This window comes from Arctopsyche grandis, chromosome 7, assembly GCF_051622035.1.
Source record: "Arctopsyche grandis isolate Sample6627 chromosome 7, ASM5162203v2, whole genome shotgun sequence".
NCBI lineage: Eukaryota > Metazoa > Arthropoda > Insecta > Trichoptera > Hydropsychidae > Arctopsyche > Arctopsyche grandis.
Window position 1 is genome coordinate 11660094 of NC_135361.1, and position 22140 is coordinate 11682233.

The 22140-nt window shown below is 36.7% G+C and overlaps 1 protein-coding gene across 9 annotated transcripts in view; it reads right to left on the reverse strand.

Annotated features, from left to right (window-relative positions):
• The window catches only part of LOC143914766 (uncharacterized), a 228510-nt gene that overhangs the window by 60302 nt on the left and 146068 nt on the right, over positions 1-22140 (reverse strand). For 2 of the 9 annotated variants that reach the window (XM_077435104.1, XM_077435099.1), the window contains exon 2: positions 1002-1052. The exons of the other annotated variants lie outside the window; for them this stretch is intronic. The gene's annotated coding sequence lies outside the window, so the exon portion shown is untranslated. The remainder of the gene's footprint in view (positions 1-1001; positions 1053-22140) is intronic. 9 annotated transcript variants of the gene reach the window in all.

Sequence of the window (22140 nt, forward strand, 5' to 3'; positions counted from 1 at the left end):
TCATCATAAAATATATTATTTTATGAATCGTTTCGTTGAAGTGCATTTTATTTTATGCACTTTAATATTAAACTATGCATGTATTACTGTGTGCCATATTTCTAACCATAGCAACAGTCGGATGATTATGGCGCAGAATGTTAAAATAAAATAAACATTCGCAAAACGAATACCGAATTCTGTACTACATAATATATGTACATGATAATAAACAGTAGCTGTGAAGCAGTTTGCAACAGTTAGCTTTATTCAAGTTTCATATGACGACAAATAAACGTACGTTTATTCAAAAACAAAAAAAAATCAAAGCAGACATTTCCTTCCACAACTCTTGACATAAATTCCAGAGAGAGAGATAGAGCATTACATCGGAAATGGAATTTTTTGCTTAAAGCGCTACCGCTGAAACAACTTATAAATTTACATAGGGGTTCTCTACTGTATGCAGATGAAAAGGTTAGATTACAGAGTTCTTCCGACGCCTACTCCGGGGCGCTGAACACCTTCTGGGTACCCGAAGAAGTATGTAGCTTTGCACTCGTATACGTTTAGCTATTATATACTCGTATAGAAGAGCTAGGGCGAAGAAAGTTAATTAGAGCCGGATGCAAAGTCCCGACAGCACTGCAGTCTCGCTAACTTAAGTACAGCTTTCAGTTTACTTGTTATTAATTAACCTCTCGGTCCAGGGACGTGTAAACCGGGAGAGTTACTCGGTGGGGTTTCGAGTGTCACACGCGATAACACTATCTGCCCACTGTTCGATTAATCGTTGCACCACTTGAGAACAAATACGCGGCTCCGTTCGATAAAAAGATTACAGTGACACTCGAAACGGATTAGACCACTTAAAGAAAAACTTAAAACGTAGCATGTACGAGAGAAAAAAAGTTGAAAACAAACGTATCAGCAATCTGTTCATGTAATAATAGAGTGACTTATAAAACACTATGTAGTCCGCTTGTAAAGTGTAATGCGATGATAAATGAATTTAAACTTACGTAAAAAAAAGATCTGGTTTCGTAAGGCCGCTTAGTATTCGAATAACATACCTGCGAACAAAGAAGAAAAAACATTTAGAAAATCGATCAATTTCAAATGCAACCTAAAAAGAAATACACAAATTCAAAAATCAGAATATGTATGTTGTACGTACGTACGCAGTGAGCGTGTGATGAATGTAAATGTTTCGTGTGGGACATGTAAAATGTAAATTGAATATATAAATAAATAAATAATGTATAAATATTAATGACAATCCCAGACGCTGTTTAATGGGCTGTCAGTAGAGGTGCCACGCTAACAAATGTATATAGAAAGTATCCCATTAACAAACAATATTAAATTATCACGAAGCAATAAAAAACATTGTATATGCCTTCTGATACATAACTATAAAAAATGTTTAAAAAACGACTAGACATCGTGAAGTAGTCATGTGTTTCGTTTGTAATGTAGATTGTTTGTACAACGAACAAGTTAACCGAACGACGATGTTTGAAAAGTTTTTTTTTAAATCATTTGTGCATTGAATCAATAGAATTTTATACACACATTTCAGATTTGAATCAAATCAAACTTGTTACATGTAACGAGACAATTTATTACGCTGGCTTATATCTTGTAGTGATAAATGTACAGAGGTGTGACCAAATAGATGGAACAATAGCGTACAATCTTACCAAAAAATGTGTGAATTTTGAAAATTTACATGCAAGTTAGTACTACGTCGATGGAACTATTAAAAAATATCAATATCAACTGTTATTAGAAACCGTTTTTTTGCGTATTTGTTTGAAAATATATGACAGTGGGCATATATACATGCATTGTATGTCATACTGCTAGACATACATCTGGTGAATAAAAATACCTGGCAACAGGGAGAATTGAAATTCTACATCCTATGGCCGGGTTCTTCACCACAATATGTACATATGCTGTTATAATCCAACATAGATTTGTTAGTATTGAGATTTTTTTTATAAATTGTTATTAATTAACATAATTTTTTGAATTATTTTCCTATTACAAATATTTGTTTTATCTTTTATTTTATAAATTGTAAACGTCTAAGATTATGATCACGACCTATTACAGACACCTTATTAGGCATCGAAAACATTTTGTATCATACCTTCTATTATGAAAGTTACATTAGCAGTAAATTGGTAAGCCACGTGTAGATTTATTTATCATATGCAGTATATTGACCTTGGGATCTTATTTTGACATGGGGTGTTAATTTTACTCATTGATTTACCCCGGTGATAAAAAGCGGGCAGTCGTGTTGTGGGCGTTCGGATTAAAGCGTTATTAAAACGTTAATTGAATTATTCGAGATTGAAAAAACTGTGTTCGTCCAAAAGGTTCGTCCACATGATTCAAAAAGGTAGAAAAAATATATAAAACAACAGATACACACAGCAAGGATCAAATGTACACAGGACGCCTACGGGGTTTTCATTATGTTATGCTAATGCGATACGAGAACGTGGGCCGCAGAGGTTGGACACTTGGGGGCCGAGGACCACTTTTACGAACCCCTGAAGAATTTCGAAACAATTTCAAAACGACTCATAACAACGCAGTTGACTCAAAACGATCACATTTCGGACCTTCAAGGTCGAAATTTCCTTGCTTTTGGTGGCCTTGTTCGTTCGTATGCGAAAATAATAATGATAACAAACATATACGTAATTTGCACTTGTTTATATTTGGCATGTCAACTTGCGATACATTGTCACGATTCACTTACAATGTCAACATCAGTGTCGCCGGTTGCTTGAGATAATTCACCCGGAAACAACTGATCTACTGAATAAAGATGCAGACACAGATTGGTACGTGGCACGTGTTTCTTAATATTATTAAAACGCTAGCATGCCTTATCTATGCCATTGCGACCCGTGGTAAAACTCACCCCCTGGAGTGTTTTCGGTGATATTTTATTCTTGTATTGCCATTGGTTTGACAGTGATCGATAACGGTGATTAGCACATTTGAAGAGTTGTTCATGGGAGAAACTTGTTGAAATAATAACGAATTAACAATTTTATTTTCTTTTATAACTAACATTTTATTATATTATTGATGTTATTGAAAAGACTACGTACTTGATGTGAAATAAATAAACAAATCATTATAAATCCCACTCAACCTTGTTTATTTGTTTATTAATAATAAAGCGCATTCATAAAATTACATTAAATCCGCTATCGAACGATATGCAAAGCGCGTTGCATTTTTTTTTAATTTAATCGAAAAATAAATAAATAATAAAAAAAAACTGAAAAAAGGCTGTAATTTATTGCGGCGATAAGCGTTCACAATTTTCACATGGCGGGTCGAAAAACTGAAATATTTTAATAATCATAATTAAGTTGCGTGTTAACATACGATTAAATCAATACAAAAATGCTGTTAGCGCAGGGAACAGGTTAAACGAGCCCATTACGAGCCGTGAACGAGCGTCATCTCACATTTTTTTTAAATATACATATTTTTTTTCAACATCACTTTTAACCCCCTTTCCAATCATAATTATTATTCGATAGAAGTTTATATGCTAATCGAGTTGATTTCTTCTCTCTCCGCCTCGAGAGTGAGCAATAAAATTAAATTCACATTAAATTCAAAACGCGTCCAATTTAAAAAGGGGCCGTGGAAAATAAATAAAATATGCAGACACGAGGGGCAAAATTAATTACTGTTTCGCTCGGCAGTGATAAAAGAACGCATCAGTCGGTATTAGAGCATTATTAGCATCTGACAGGCTATTATTATCAATAGAGCCTCTCTCGTCGTTACATAGGTACATACTAGCAACGTGCCATTACAGGTAACACAGTGTAATAGCTACGTTTATTACCTGGAAGATTTATTACGTGAGATTTTAGCTGCGAGTGTGTATAAGGATGTGTGTATTTTTTGCTATCGTATGTATGTATGCATGTGTGAGAAGTAAATGTCAAATGGTAATCGGCCGTTAAATTGGATTTCATTGTGGAATGACAAGGTGCAAATAAATTAATGCAAATTTTGAAAGTGAAACGAAAATAGATAGGCGGCTAATCGAATGTGTTCGAATTTATAGTGCACGTCAAACGTGATAAATCATATGCAATTTTTTTTCGCACGGCGCGGTGAGTAATGAACGCGTACGAATTATGCGAATTAAAAAAATACATGTAAAAGATTTATTAGACTAGTTCTGTCGATTCAATACTGCAAATATATTAAAACGTAGCAGGGGTTCGCAAGCTTGCGATGTTTTTTGATTAGATTTTTAAAACGGTATAAAAAATTTAATGAATTATTTACATAAGATATTTTCTGAGGCGATGAACTTTTTATGAATATGTATGTACATGTGTTGTTTGGTCGATATTATGAAGGCTAATTTTATGTCACAATTCACAATAATTCAGCTCCAATTTTCATTTCTAAACTGCAAATAATATAGCGACCGGCATAATATAATTAGTAAAGCTTTCGTGAAAAAATGAGCTGTATAAGATTCAATCTAAATATTTATTCAAAATTAGGCAAGTAGGCAAAATTAGGTTTCATTGAAGAAATATTCTGATTTTATCTACTGCCAAGATGTTACATAAAGTCATAAGCACTTAAAAAAGTACAGAACGTTGTATGCTCGACGGAAACACAAAACAAAAGTGAAAACACACTGAGTGGTATGGGACGTCACTTCCTTGGCTTCCCGTTGTAAACGTTAACAGTGGGTGTTTCCCAAGCCGATTTCGGGCTTAGTTGCACGTGCAGAATGCATATGTTTGGTAGGTCGCACGTGTATGCATATCCATATGCATACAAGTTTCTCTTACATTTCGTCAAATATAGGATTCACGCAAGAATAAAGGAAAACATTCCAGGGGGTGATTTTTGGGACTGTGTACCATTTACATATATGGGCTAGGGGTGTTGCGTGATTTTGGCATGTTTAAAAGAATCACGTTCCACTTAGTGTTTCCGCCCCTAGGAAGCGGAATTCATGAATGAGAAGTATGACAAGGACACAGTGAGATGAAGAGATTGAAATGGCAATGGGCGGGTCACACATCTAGTAGAATGGACGAAATAAGTGCCAAAATAATGCCCGAGAGAATGTTAAACGGTTGCAAGGAAGATCAGTGGACAAAATGATTAAAAAATGTGCGGTGAGATAGATGAGGATTGCGCAAAACAGAGACCAATGGAAGCGTGTTGGAGAGGTCTTCATCCAGCAGTGGATGGTGACTGGCTTTAAATAATGACATCCAACTTAAATCATGGTGATATAGAAGGTTTCCTTAGTACATAATTACACGTGTATATATATACAATAATAAATTAAATTATGTACATAACTGGTGTAATTAACATGAAAATATTCCTTACAAATGTTATGTGCATATAAATCTTAATTATTGTTTCTTGTTATTATCTCATAAGATAAGCATCGGAAATTTAAAAGAAAATACATTTTATAAGACACCTCATTGATCGTCAAACTGTTAAGCAGCTACGCTATAAATCGTTTAAGTTTGGAATAAAAAACAAACTCTGCATAAATTCTTAAGGTACGGTATATTTTATAATTTAGAATATATTTTTTATTCGATGAATCAAAAAATATTGTGGGCCAACTGTTTTATTTTTGGCGGATTTTTTCTTTTTTGCTTGTTAGCAAGTATAATAAATAAGGATCGAAGTGGCATGTTGGTTAATATTTTTACGCGCTTTTTAGCCTAAAATAGATTAAGAGAGGTTGATATATCGAATGATTCGCGATCTATCTCTTCGGACGTGACAAAACGGATGCGAAACAGAGCCGTAAATTTCGAGCTGATATATTAATCATGGTTTTACTTTCAAAAAAAAAAAAAAAAAAAAAACTACACATTCAAATTGATATATTATGCTAATGCACACTAGCGGGCAATTAAATTTAATAATTTCGAATCTCATTTTACAATACACGTTTCGAAAGCGAAAGATTCGAGCATGCGATAAAAAAATAAATTATCGAATAATTATGTTTTAGCTTTGAATTATCATGTACGGTGTAGTTTTTTATGCGAATTTTGCGAACAACATAAAAATGTTCATAATTCAATTTGCATATGTTAATACACCGTAATAAATGTAAATTTCGTGCGGAAAAAATAAATTGAAAACGGTGATAAATGGCGAAAATGTTTTAATAGCGACATAACATTTGCATTTGTTTTAAAACACACACACGCATATGTATATTGCAATGCAAATTGTATAATAACGTACCGTTTTCGGTGATTTTTTTTCCATTCTTATTTTTTAGACAAATTACCTACCTCCGAGCTAACAAACTATGCATGTACGTACAACAATGTTTAGATACAATTTTAACAAACCCGATTTGGCCGTGTACACTTCCACATCTGAACACGCCGCCATGTCGATAAAACGACAATTACATCCGACAAGAGTAATTTAGTTCGAAAATACCGGTTCGGTGTACATATATACATGTGAGCGTGTATCACCTGCCTATTTTTTTAACGGGGCGTGCGGGTTTAACGTGCGCTCTCTTGTAAAACCGGATCCGGTACAAATTATATGGCCAGAGCGCGGGTCTGCATCCGCAGTTAAACAGTGGTAAGTGCGACTTGCTGAATCCACCGTAATCATACACTTCGAGAGCACGCCCAGCCTCCCCCTCCTCCCCCTAGTGGCGGAATGGGAAAAAAAGGGTCGTTGAGATTGCGCACGTCGGATATTTGACGTTGATTATCCCGAAATGGTAAATGCCGTGAGTGACCCAATCGGAATTCCCGAGAATGCAGGTGTTTAGTTAAATATGCACAAGTTGTAAATTAAGCATTCAAATGTAGTTTTAGTGGTGCTTTGCATAGTGGTTGCCGATTCGATATGCCATAGTGAAATAATATTGTAAAATGATACGTCGCAATAGCTCATATGAATGTTTAGTAATTTTTATCATATTTATATATGTATATGTATACGGAAAATTGGGTTGAATTTATTTATGTTAGATGAAAAGCATTATATAAAATTCTACAAAATTTTAGTTTAGAACATACAACTTTGATTAGATTGTGTGTGTATATGTAGCTGTCGTCGCGACGGATTCGCGATTAAAATGGCAATTTGAAATTTGAGATGGTTCAAATCATGATATGATATCTCTGGTAGGGGTGGGTTAAAGTATCCAAATGATAGGCCAAAGTCAGTTATACGCCTCAAAAGACCCACACGGAACCGCTGCTCGCTTAAAATGGTCCAGTCTACCACGTGTCTCTCATTTTAAAGACAGGTAGCCGAGTGTTCAGACACGCAGTAGTCCGAACAGCCCCGCCATTACCATAGGCGTTATTTTCCACAAATGGTATTCCCTATAAACTCGGAATACCCTACAAACTTGGAATTCTCCAGTTAACAGTGGTAAAATAGAGCGAGGTAAATATTGGGCAGAAAAGCTAATAATTTGACTGTCAGATTTGTGTCATCGCGAAAGCCTTGCATAGCGTATAATATAAACATAAACAGGTATCTGTAATTGTATGAACGATGCAATTTATTTATGCCATTACTATACGGAATTCAGGGGTCTTCTTAATTTGAGTGAATTTATAAACTGACGATGATTCAAGCTCGTAAAAAAAAACAAGTCTGAGTAATGACATCGTCAAACTCAAGCACGAATCACCGCTCAAATAATAAAAAAAAAGTACAAAAAGGGGTTGCACGAAATGAAAATTTATACCAACATCGCAGAAAAACTGGATGAAGTACACATAAAAAAAAACCAGTCCAGACACAAAAGACACCACCGGAAAAAAAAAAGCGCTAAGTGTAACAGTGCGGGGAAGCGAAGAGTATGAAAAGCGACAAACGCAAAGCTAGTTGAACAACAATGGTGACAGTGGGAGGGGAAAAAAGAGGTAGAGATGATTAAACACGCCGTCGACCAGGACCGGACCGAAAAAAAATCGGAAGGGTCACATTAGGAGCCACGAAATGATTCATTTTATTAACGCGGATGTGAAAGCGCTTCCGGTCCACAACAAAAGCGAAAAGCGAGGACCGCTATATCGGCGCCAGACCGTGTTCAAATTATATACACACTCTGAATATTATAAGGGTGGTTTCATGGTGGAATTGTGTCGTCGGCTGAGTGTCTGAAGGGGGCGGGAGGGGGTGTCGCGTGTAAACAGGACGTGATAAATCCCCGACGAGGCGGCTAGCGACCGTGCAAGAAGTCAAAGGGATAAAAACACACCAGAAGGAGAATAAAAATACTACGGGGATTTATGTATATCGCAAAGCTATGGTGTAATAAAATGTAGCGTGAGCAAAGTAATACCGTGTAATGGTTAATATTCATCGGTTGAATCTGTCTAGTGGTGACAAATGTGCAGAACGTTGGGTTCTGTCTGTTCCGTAGTTTATATATTATACATGTACATTCGGTAGTGTTGCAGATTCTATTACAACGTGTGTAAATCTTGTTAGCAGTACGTAATGGGTGGTAGGAGACTTGACAGAACCTGGTTTTGCTCAATTAAGCTCGAAATGTTCTCGGTTGTTGAATACAAAGACAGACAATATTGCTCGCAAACGTTACAAGATGCTCAAAGCAAAAGAAACCGACTGTATTGAAAGAATTCGTATTCGTATTAGAAGTAGTGATTGAAGTAATCGTATATATTTTTATTTTATTTTATTTCATATAAGATGAACACTCGCCTTTACAGATCGCTCCAAAGCGACGAGTGCACGTACAATACAATCAATATTTATACAATGCGAATTCATACAAACATGCGAATTCATACAGACTTTAGTGGAAATCGAACCCGTGACCACTCTGCTTGAAAGCATAGTATGCTAGCCACTAGTTATGTTATGAATATACTGAACTTTTAGTCAAATGCTTAATCGATGATCTTTTATTTATGTATTTATTTATTGAAAAATCAACAGACAACAGATGTAGAAATGCATAAAAATAAAGAATAACATCTGAGCCCAATTATAGATTTTTACAAATTGCATAAAATGGTACATAGAGACAAACAAATGAAAAAGAAAATAGTTAAAACTAAAATGTGATATAATTATAAAGTTTTATAATTGAGTTGTGTGTATAATGTAAAGAATCACAGAAGGATAATAAAACCAGATTATATTTCGTGACCCAACTCAAGCTCAAATGGAGAAAAAAATAGTTTTAGCCACAAAAAAGCTTCACAAGTCAGATTAGGTTAAAACTTCCGTTCATTCGCATATCTTTCGACTTCATCAAAGCGGCAACCCCATGTTTGGCTATTTATTCGTTTCATATTGCAGCTCACACTTGATCTTGTGCAACGACGTTCGACATTAAATTAATGCAAATCGTCTCTGTCATCGGATTATGCAGATTTTGACATTCACGAGGAGAGAGTTATACGCACATAGAGCACAAAAAGGAGCATGGAATGGCACCGTTGCCAATTCCCAGTGGGGGGACACCAAACTTGCTCGTGAATAATAGGGATGAAAACAGTCCGCATCAATGAACCGTCAGTAATGAAAAAATCCGGTTAAAAGCGCCAGCAGCGGCGGCGACTCACTTGACACGAAATGAAAAACACGATGGGAGAGGCACGAGTTGGGGAGAGAAATGGAATTGCTAATTTAACGAATAACAAAGAGAATTAAATACACGTCACAAAAGAAGCCGCGGCTTAACAATTAGAAGGGGTTACGACTGACAATGAGTGGGAAGAGAATAAAGGAAGGGGTGTTTCCGTGCCCCCTCCGGTCCAAGTCTACGAATAACTTTTGAACAATTTACATTTTAATGCTATTCGAGAGGTATAAACAAATTTAATAGTCAGATCTAATCATATTCACATTGTAAGCATTTTATCATCATCGTCATATCCTGCATAATGCATAATGATTTGAACTACTATACAAACTTCCCTTTCATATTATTATTGGATACCATTGCTCAAATTTGGCAATGAAATCTACATAAACATAATCAGATTGTAAAAGTTTGAACACTGGCATCACACAATGAATAACAATAGTTTTTTTGCATAAACCTAGTCTGGAGTACCACTAGAATCTTTTCTTCAATTGGTCGTATTCAAATTCAAAGATAACATTGTGACATTTTATCTGGCAATGATCACTTCGTCTACCTCTACATACATTATTTTGGATATTCCAATATGTGTAGATAAGCTAAGATGTCTATGTTTTGGTAACTTGCGACTATATTTTAAACTAATTATATAAATACGAATTTCTATTTGTTTTACTAATCTACAATTTTTAACTTAGAATCACCAAATTTGGTATAATGTCTCTCGGTACTTTAGCTTGATCTTAGACGCGTGTTTCAATGGATCGATGCCATTTGATGAGTATTTGCCTGAGCAGCACCATGCAAATATATCGTTTTAAATTTAGAACTACTAAATTTGGTATCACATAGCATTTAAACTTCCACAACAAAAGTCAAATGGAATTGAACTTTATCAGAATATCTTACAAACTTACACAAGAATATAAAATATTTTGATAAAGTTCAATTATATTTGACTTTTTTCCACTTTTTACCAGTCTGAGCAACAATAGGCTATTGGATAGTTGTGGATATAAAGCAACAGTAATCCTCATATTAACACTAATCAACTTGTCAATATATCATTTTAACTACAAATTCCATCTCCTTATCACCTTAGTCGAATACACTTGACACATTATCACATTCTTCGTATTCCAACCGAATTTTGTAATATTTTTAATAGAAAACAGAAAAACAAATTAAATGGAAAATATATCATTCATCCATTCAAAAGTTTTAATATTGTAAAAAAAAAAAAACAGACTTGTATATTCGATCAGAAAATAAATTAGCTTAGACGAGTGGGTTTCGTGAAATGAAGAAGGCAGAGCGTATAAGCGTAATAAAATGTTCGCCCGTCTGGAAAAGGAAAGATCATCTCGGAAATCACGCGTCTTTTCACATAATATCCCGTCAATCTCGTAAAGCCCGCCGCCCCTGAGCCGCGGGCGCCACCCTCTCCAGGGGTAGGCGGCTAGGGTGGCCTGTCTTCATCCCCGAAACGAGAGAGAGGGCGGCCAAATTTTCTTTATCCAGCCGTAAAAACCGAACGCGAAAAAGATGTGTACGTACGCCAGGCGCGGTTTGCGTGGATATGGGGGGTCGGGAGTCGGTGGGTGGTATGGGGACCGTTTCATTTTACGGCACTGAGGGAGCTCACGCTATACCCCACGGGGGTAGGGGTGGGTGGCAACACAACGTAATAGAAACGGGCAAACATCGATTACTCGCTTTTACCTTATTTTCTTTTTATTCGACAAACGCTCGTTTTTGAATCAATCATAACGGAATTTACCGACGCTGAGTGTTTTTGTACGTACAAATTGTATTGTGTTTATAGTTTCAACAGCTCAAGGATCAATTTTCTACCGAACGAAGCGTGAAACTCCTCTCGAGGGATTTTCAGATTGTACAGCGTATAAATATGTAAGTACTACACTACATATTAAACTAGAATGTTTCGTATTAATTCAGCACATTCGTGTGGGAGGTTAAGTTGAAAACGTCAGTTACAATGAACGATAGTATGTAGGAAAAACTTTTCTTTAATCTTGGGTTAGATTATCAGATAATCCACACAATTATAAAACCTTTTTGCATCCCCAAATCAAAAGTGCTTAAAACGTAGAAACGAACTCTAGACGACAAGATTATTTTGATCGAACGAACTCTAGACGAAGATCATTTGATTGATTGTGAAAATAATGGAATAGCTTCATTCCGAAGATGAAATAATTATAATGTAGCATGTTTCTTAATAAGAGCGTCAATTCCAATAAGTTTTTGGCAGAGCTTTGATTGCTCATCTACTATTAACGTATTTCAAGCCTCTTTATATTTTACAAGCCTCTTCTATATTTTTTAGTTATAAACAAGCTCTCCAGACATCATGTCCACTTTAGGGTAAAATGTGGAAGGAATTTCAAAACGTATTGCATTGAAAAAAATACAGAATTCTGCAGTGCATAATGCGGAGAAAAACAAAATGAAAACAGGCACCAGGGATGAAAATCTCATGTCTTGCAACAATCTCAATACGAGGTATATATTCAACGTTTACCAAAGTATAACTCTTTTTTAAGAGATGCACCTAAATATGTACATACATACATATATTATTGTTTACTTTTTTCGATAAACTGAACTGCTGCAATATATTTAAAAGTTAAAAATCTACACCTTTTGTTGCAAGATTTTTATATATGACATTGTCTGCTCCCAGAAATATGTATATGGAACAATCACAAGCCTGGTCATATCAGATAGAAAACCAATCTGAAGACATTGTATATGCAGATTATTAATTTGCGAAGATCTTCAGACCAGATATTGTAAAAAGTAAGATAGAAAACTATTCCAGATTGTAAGATTCGCTACGGCGAACAATTCCAGAGAGCATAAGTAATGCAAAAGAAGTTTGCCGAGAGGAGAGAGGATTAAAGCACATCATGCGCGCAAGGAGAATACAAGACCGGGGGGATAGAAATGGCAAATGACAATCGTCGAGGTGAGTTTTCCCGGTAACGAGAACGGGAGAGAGCTCGCTCGGATAAGCGCACTCGAGAGTCCCGGCTCGGTGTCGGGGATATTATCATGAAATATTCAAAAGCCACGGGTGTGTGCCGACAGACAGACGCTCGCAACGACAATATTTTGCTCGACATGAGCCACGAGCACATATTTATACATACATACCTCCTGGCTTGCCGGAGAGTGAATAGGCGTTCATTCGTACCATCTTGTACGTACACACATATAATATCATACACCGGTGTATATTATACGTACATACGAGCCGCCGGCAGACGGTTACATATTTTGACAATGTAATCTTTTGTGCTCGTCGCCTCACAAAAGATCTTTTCAGATGGCGTACCCGCGCACCGTGTGTGTGTAACTTTACACACAAGCGAACATCGGCGAAATATCGAATTTCTGCATAATCCGTTCTCTATTGACACGTTCGCCCAAAAAGAGCGTGTCTCCGATTTGCGGGTAAATAGACCCCGAGAATTCGTCCGTCATTGTGCAAAATTTCAATAATTTAACACAAAGTGTCTACCCCTACAAGTCGTTGTGCCGCAGAAAGGAAAATCAATAAGCAAAAAAAAAAAGAATTACTCGCACCCTGAAAAAAAAGAAAGGCGGAGAAAAAAATTGAGAGGGAAGCCGACGTACGAAGCAGCGTAAGCTTATAACAAAATAAATGTTATAAAAGGAAGGGTCGTCGCAGGAAGTTTCCTGTATCTATATTTCACGTCCCGGCGTAAAAATCGCTTTCCCTCTTTATTGAGGGAAACAATCTCCAGAAGTGACGTTAGATAGGAGGGGTCGATACGCCGGGAGAAGAATAATGAATTGCCACTAAAGCATAGCGAAAATGGTAATGCAGAGAAATGTTTCCGAGAACGTGTAGAAATCATCGCTCTCAAATAAATAACACGACTTTATTATTTTTACATCATCACACTTTATGATCGTACATCCTATTTTTACGAGGCTTTTATATGTTTTTACAAATTATATTCCGAGTCGAAGCAAAATTGTGTTTGAAGAAAAATTCCGACAACGCATACACGTGTAAGCGCTTATTTCAGCGTTTCATTCAAATGTCAGATGATAAAAGTACGCATTAAATAAAAGCTCATAAAAAATAAGACTAAATAATATGAAAGGAATACTTGGCAAGCTTTGAGCAGAATTAGATGGTCATATACTCAAGAGAGAAATGAAAAAGAATACAATTTCCCAGAAAGCTGTACAACACGTCAAATTTATGAAGATTTTTTTTTGTTTCCACGTTTTACTCGAAAAAATATTTTTGTATTTGTCTATACACATGAAAAGAAATAAAGAGACGTATGAAATTCGGATGGATGAATGCCGTTTGTACAAGATTTTCTTAAATCAAAAATGCCACTTTGCCTGAAGAAAAAGATCTTTGATCTGTATATGTTTTGTCAGTGATGACGTATGGATGTGAAACTTGGACATTGAACGCTAAGATGCTACACAAAGCCCAATGCACTCAAAGAAGTATGTAAAACTACATGCTTAGCGTAACGAGGAATGATAGGAAGCGGAATACATGGGTAGAAGTTATAGTGGAGAGAGTTAAGAGATTAAAATGACAATGGGCAGATAACCTAGCTAGAAGAATGGAAGTAAGTGAAAGTGAAGAATGAACGTAAGGACGAAAGGTGGACATAAGTGCTAGAATGGTACGCGAGAGAATTTAAAATGGTAAAAGGAAGACCGCAAGGAAGATGGGTGGACGAAATTAGGAAAACGTGTGGGGTGAGATGGATGGATGGCATTCTTTAAAATGCGGATGAGATTTGATATAACATGTACTTGTTATGTATCACATTGTCTGCTCCCAGAAATTTATGAAAAAATCACATATCTGGTCATATCAGACGATCGTACAGATCGAAAACGAACCTGAAGAAGACATTGTTCATGCAGACCAAATATTGTAAAAACTATTCCAGATTGTGGGATTCGCTATGACGAGCAATTAATTCCAACGAGCATAAGTTATCTATTATTAACTATTTTCAGTCAATTTTTGAATACTATATTTGATAATATTGAATAGTACCTATATTAAACATCAACGTTTTATATGGATTTATATAAAATACGTTCTGCATTCGTTGATTGTTGTTGTTTATATTGCAAAGCTCTTGACAGAATGTGGCGATGTTGACACATTATGTTTGAAAATAAATTATGTTTATGCATGGTATAAAATTAAATATGCAATTTGTATGTATGTATGTATTAAAGTGATGCTTTGGAGAAAATCTGTCATGACATGGGGACAAAATTGTAATAAATAAATAAAATATTTCTACATTTAGCAACGTAGACTGGTAGATTGTCTCAATCGCCTACACTTTATATAAAGCCGTCACACAGAACGGCAGAGAAATCAAATAAGCCACTCAACTCGATAACATGAGAAATCGTTGTACCGGCCAATTTGTGCAATTGCAACCCATTACGCGCGCGGACAATAATTTAAAACGAGATTCGTGCGAAAGCAATTGAAAGTGATTTTCTTAACAGCAATGCGGTCAAACGAGATTTGTCACATCTCATCATCGACAATAAACAGACACCGGGAATATTATTGAGTTACGCGAAGAGGGGCGGGGTTGAGGGGTGGGGGGGGGGGGGGTATCGAACGTGAACATAATCACAAGTAAATCATTACCCGAGCCAAGTGGACAGCGAACAAATAAGATTACGGCGTAATTTGACGCGGTTAAGTCGAGCGTGTAAGATTCGTATCAAAAGTGGTTGTCAGCACGCAACCGAGGGGAATATCAACGCGCCGAGAGCGAGAGATACCCATCACGCACTAATGGCTCTTTAATGCGGTGGAAGTTTAAGTATTACGGTAGCTCGGGTTTAATCTATAATTACGAGCAGTCAGTCAATTATACCCGGAGCAGAGCAGCCGGCTCTTCCCCCCACGGGCCGCAAAAAAGACGGTAGTGTGTGCAGCAGTTGTGGGTACCACTATGTATGTATGTATGTACCTAGGTACATACGTATGCGGTCGGGTGTGTTCGAGTCAGACGGGTCGGTCGGCAGACAAGTCAATTTGGAAGATTAACAGTGGGTAATCAGCGTAAAACAAGGCCAATAAACGTGTTTAAAATACCGCGAACAGACACACAACATCTCGCGCGCGTCACCACGTTGAGTTATGGGCCTCTCTCCGGCACTATTGTCAGCGGTGCCGAAACGCGACAGGAAGAGAGGCGTTTAAACGCGATCCGACAGAATGTCGACTATATAGATATACAGATATATGTATAAAGCGATTGAGAGAGAAAGAGAATACCCCGTGATAATAAATCAACGACGATTCCAATCAAGCTTTTTCAGGTGCAATTAAACGCTTTCGATAGTGACAGGGGAGTGAGTTATGATTCGCGGAATCGAGAAGGTGGTTTGTTATCGTTTGCAATGTTGATAGAATTCAGAACGTTTGTTAAGTGATGATGCGACGTAAACTGGCAAAATTAGATTATCGGAGATTATTTTAACCTATCTGTCGCTCATCCTTGTTTTCATAATTGTATGTGGTGTATGAGTGGAATTTTGATCTTTTCTCTTCCATTTGGGCCCCGCAGGGATATTTTGTATTTACGGCTGGTTGTTATACATATATTGGTGCTGGCTGTAAATGCAAGACATTCCATACTATGTATTCTGTGTATTTGATGTTTTTATTATATCCACTATTATTAATGCTATTGTTTTAAATGATTATTTATTAATGTATTTTTGCCTGTATACTTTTTTTTCTCTTCTATTGTGGCACAATGGTCCAAACTTAAATAAATAAAATAGGAAGATATCGTGTTAAAAATTACCGTTTTGTTTGGTATTTCAGGTCTATTGTAAAGTTCTGGGTACAGTTTTCTTTCAGCAGTCGGCGAACACGCTTGAACAACTCAAACTTAAACTCAAACTCAAACTATCAAAGGCCGAGATGAACAATATCTTTTGAATTAACAGCAGTATGGCTCGGTGGTTGCGTTAATGTAACTTCTTTAAAATAATTCGGAAGTATTCCTGTTAAGTCAGATGGATATTTGTGACTCCCAGGTCGATCATTTTCTATCAGAGTTGGCTAATTTATCTGATTTCATTGTTGAAACGGCTCCTAATCAAATTGGCAAAACCATCCTACTCACTATGTCACCACCATTTAAAAATTATTTAAATTTATAATCTACAAATTTATATACATATTTATTTATTTATTTATTTGACATATTATACAAGTTTAGCACAATATATGTGTCAGGGTCAACCCGTACTGTCATCATTGCATCAAATATAAAACTTTCGCCAGGATACAAGCAAATCGTTGGATCCTCGCATGTATTACATATACCAAATTGAAGCAAATACTTTAAGCGTTAAAGAATAGGTTTAAACGCTAAACAAAACAAAGAGAAACTAGAAAGAAGTTGATTAAAATTTTCAAATGGAAGGCGTAAATGATATATTTCAGATTAATGTGGAATAAGGAAAATAAATATAAAAGAAATATTTACACATTTGGACAGATTGTATGTACATCATATATTGTGCAAGAACCAGTTCTGCAGTCCACTGCATCTAGAAACTACTGGGTACTCAAAGATAGACTATTCTATTTTGCTATTATAAAATATGCATACGTTTAAAGTTAGTAGCAAGTTTAAAAAATGAATTATTGTTTTAAATAGTTATTAATGAGTGCTTTCAACACATTAGTGTGGATGTTATAAGTATATAAAATGGAAAATTAAAAAAAAACTATTGAAAAAGTAGAGCGATTAAGCTAAACTCCAGGAACAAAAATAATGTTTTTTCCGCCTCGATTTCATTCCGTTGAAAAATACGTTCTCGTAATTAATTACAGTGCGGATAATCATTGACTCACCCTCGTAAATCCGAGGGAGCCGAGAGAGAAAATAAGAAACTAATGCCAACTAGCAACTTTGATGCCAGCGATAGGAAGAGGAATGAAGATGCCATAGCGATTAATTTGGCGTGAGGACCGAAGAATTCGCTTTCAACTGCCTCCAAGTTATTTAGCATTCGAATTCCGATTCAACTTACTGTCTCCCTATTTATATTTATATAAGATTGCATACGCACCTCGCGGCACGACACGGAAAAAAAATATATACAAAACGGCGATCGACACGAGAGATCATAAATATGTACATAAACGTGAGGGGAGAGAGAGTGGCCGTAAAAAGCCAATTAATAAAACGATAATTGGAATGAACGTTAAACGCGGTTTAAAAAAAATCCACCTGCCACCACTGGCCGGTATGATCGTAAATCCAAAGCGGCCGAGGACAGGTAGCCCCCGCGAGCTACTGAGAGGAGCCCTTTTCGATGAAATATTCAATATTCCCTTTATGGCGATATTATACGATTTTTGTTTCGAACAAGGGAACAACACGACCGGCAAGATAAACACTCCATTTGTATTGCCTGACCGTTACAGGTTTGCAAGAAAGCGGCCAGACGTTGCCAACCTTGCCGCGCCATAACGTGCCTCGAATTCCAAACTTGAATCTGCCTCAATGGAAATGGCTACAGTAGTTACGGATGCTGGGACATTTCCACCCTACGCTAATCTTTGACCCACTCGAATCACCATCAAACATCCACGTTCTGGTGATCCGAACTTTGAACTATCGCTAATGAAAATAGCCATCCATACCTTAAGGACCAGAATAGTAAAATAATATAGAAGATGCATCGCATTCGATTAGTAACCCTTGTCGACACTTTTAAACACATTGAAAATAATCTAGAGACCTGTTGAATCACTTTATAAATTAACTTTGAAACAAACACACGTAGAACAACTATGTAGATTTAAGGGAAGGGTGCTTTGAATTGAAATAAATGGAGGAAGAGAATCCAGTGTAATTCAAAAAAATATGAATGGATAAATAAACAGCAACATAGCTTAGTGGTTAGGGTGTAATGCATTTAACTGAGGGGTCATGGGTTTATTCCCTGACACGGTATTGCTAGCCAGACCTTGTATGAATATGTGACTCCAAGTTGATCGTTTCTTATAAGAGTTTGCCAATTTATCTGCTTTCATTATTGAAACGGTTCCACCAAAATTAGCAACCTATCCTGTCATTCACAAATTCGAGTTTATAGCTCTCGAATTTTTTGATTATTTACATAAATATGCCCATCTGAATGCCCATAAATGTCTTTATGATACTGTATAAATATAATTGTTTGTAGGTCAGGAAAAGCGAATTGGGTTAACCAATTAGGCCTTACTGGCATATTTAAAATAAGACATAAGACAAGGTGTAAGCTGTGATAGTGTTTTGTAAGATCAGCATTATTTTTAATCACCTCTCACTCAGTGTTCCTAAGGATCTAAAATACACGAAGGCGTCTGAGCTATAAAGATAAGTACTAAGTGGATTCAAATTGTTATCTGATAGTTTGACCAATGAACTCATAAAACTATTATACATAAATGTGCTCGTAAGAGCTTTGTGATTACAGCAGGCTATACTAGCGACCAATAAATGCAACACTACTGCATTATGCACCAATAAAATTAAAGGAATGTGAAGTAGAAAAAAAAAGCCGTCCAATGAATGCGTTTATTGAAACGACAGTTCAATAAAGTACTGCGATATAATTAAGCGCAGAAAAAAATGTCAATGTCACGAGTCGGTCGTTAATACAATAATGCAATTGAATTTAAAATAATAAAAATACAAAAAGACTTGAAGTGTTTGTTATTCAGCAAATGTATTTTAATTCTTAGCGTCAAAGTCGAACGTGACAAAATTACCTCATTATGAAAGTATAATACATACTTAAATATACAGTCGAAACCGCTTTTCATGGCCGTTCGAAGGATTGACGCGGGACGAGAAATGCCTTATGAAAATATAACAATATGGCCAAGATTGAGTCATTATATCATATATTCAACGGTCGAAAGTATTCGTAAGTCTGCAGCGACGATTCCCGACTGGAAACGGGCGACACAGGAATGACAGACAGGAATGAAAACGGCCACTTTTTTGGCTCGAAAACAAAACAACAAAAGGTATGGGATGGCTTCGATTATTCTGGTCGGCTCGGCGTGCCAGCCGATCAAAGCGAAGTAATCAATCCGTGATGCGACTCGCGAAGAGTGCATACTTTCGCCTACCTTTGAGAGCATGTGCATACTTGTTATTCTTCAAATAGCACAAATCAAAAAAAAAATCCCTGACATGTACAAACAGACCCTCAATCCGTCATAGTAAAATACTGAGCGTTGTAGACAGCCTTTGTCTTCAAAATCAAAATATGCATAGGTATAGCAACACCCCACATACAGCCTATAATCAAGCGGTTCAGATATCATCGTGTACATATGTTGACTCGTTAAGTCGAACCGACCACAGCAAATGCAATCGATTTGCAGAAGCAGAGAAGAGCCTCCTAGCTTGGTGCGGTGCAACAAAGCGGATAAATGCTAAACAGCGTGCTGCGCATGTTTGCAGACGTGCATCCGAGCGCAGCTTACAAGAGGCCGGTCGAGAGCAAACGAGATAATTCTCCAAAGCCGGCCTGGCTTAACTTGCCCAGATGCACCTAATGACAGACGCACACAAAACCCACATTTCGAAAGCAATCAACCGCAATTGGCTGATTAATAATATCACTCGTAGCATTTGAATACCAAAATTTTGGTCGACCGTAGCCTCTATTGGCATTTCAAATGTGTATTAATTTACAAATACATTAAGCTGGAAGCATCTACTCATGTATCTAGAGACGTGAAAATCTACTATTATAATTAAGAAACAATTGTATGTTGGATACATATGTACATTAGAATTTAGAATAAAGAGGTGTCAAAGGAGGAGATGCAAACAACATCTTCTCTATTCTCATTAGTTCTCTGATACAAGTGAACGCTGATTTTTCTGCATTTTGATAGTTAAAATTCTAAATATGCATATTCGAAAGTAATGTGGACATAGACGTAACGATTTGTCTGCTGTAGCAGTTTCTCAGAATTTTTTTGTTCGACGAAAGACGCAGAAACGAGATTGAGACACAAAAAAACTACGAAAAATCTATGTTCATTGAAAGGACAATTTATTTAACCCAAAACCATCTCAAAAAACACGACTCCTTGAATTAAGACTTAAATCCGAATCCGATTAAAAAACATGTTAGCCTTATTTTTAAATATCTCTGGAGCACTAATAATACTAGAGTATGTAAATTATTGACTTCTAATTCAATCAATATTTTGTATTTAGGTACACTAAACTATAATATACCATCTATTGAAAATAATAAAAAAATTGTAAAAATGTACACATTTCGCTAGAGTATTTTATCTGCAAATACCGGTAAATTTTAAAATTTACTGGCGATTTACTGGTATACCGGTATTGCAATCCCTAGTAACTCCAGAGTGAGGTCAGTACAATATAAAATATAGCATTCGGATAGCAGCAACTAAATCAGCGGCATCGGAAAACAGAAGTTAATATGCAAGGCATAATACTCCTTGCGTGGCATAAGTTTGAATTTGCATGCAAGCTGCGACACACACATGTACGTGTGCAGTGGAAATTGCTCGGTAAGTGTCAAATTTGGCATGGAGGCGTTCGCGCGTCGTCACAAATGAAGTTACATGGCGACGGACGGGACAGACAGGACAGAAGGGGGCAGCCGTCGTACCATATCCAGGGGCGTGCGCGAAGAGGGGCGGCGGGCAGGCGAAGCACAAACCAAACAAAACGGCCGGGACAAATGGCGCTCGCCGGGCTGGCCGGCATGAATGCTAATGGCGGCCGCCTATAAATTATCCGCCGCGTGAATTATTCATGAGGGCCCCGCCAAACGAATTGATTCCGGGGGCCCCGGGATCGCTGATCGAATTATGGCGGACGGGGAAGAAGAAGAAAATCTCCTGGCCGCCCACAATCCAAGTTAAAACATTCCGACAAAGCGATTCCACTTCAATACATCCCCTCCTAAACTTCCATCCATCGAAGAGGCTGGATATGGATTGACAAATAAATTGCGTAAAATGTTCGACTTATACGTGTACAGGTTGGCAAAATTTAGGCATTCTTTTGAATGTACATATTTACAAAGTTTAATTTATCTACCATGTATAGATCAGTGGTTAGTATACCAGCCATCAGTATATCTCGGTGGTTGGATTAATGCATTAAGGCATTAATGGAGAAAACGCACTCGAGTGGGACGTGGTACGTGTTTTTTTTTTAGATACTTTTAAACGTGCGAAAAAACGCAGCACCCATATACATGGTACGCAGTCTTAAAAAACTGATTTCGGTGATATTTTATCCTTGTATTTACCCTTGCTTGACAGTGATCGATAACGGTGAATCCCATATTTGAAGAAATGAAGGAGAAACTTGTCGGTTGCATATGGATATGCATACATGTGCGACTTCCCAAATATA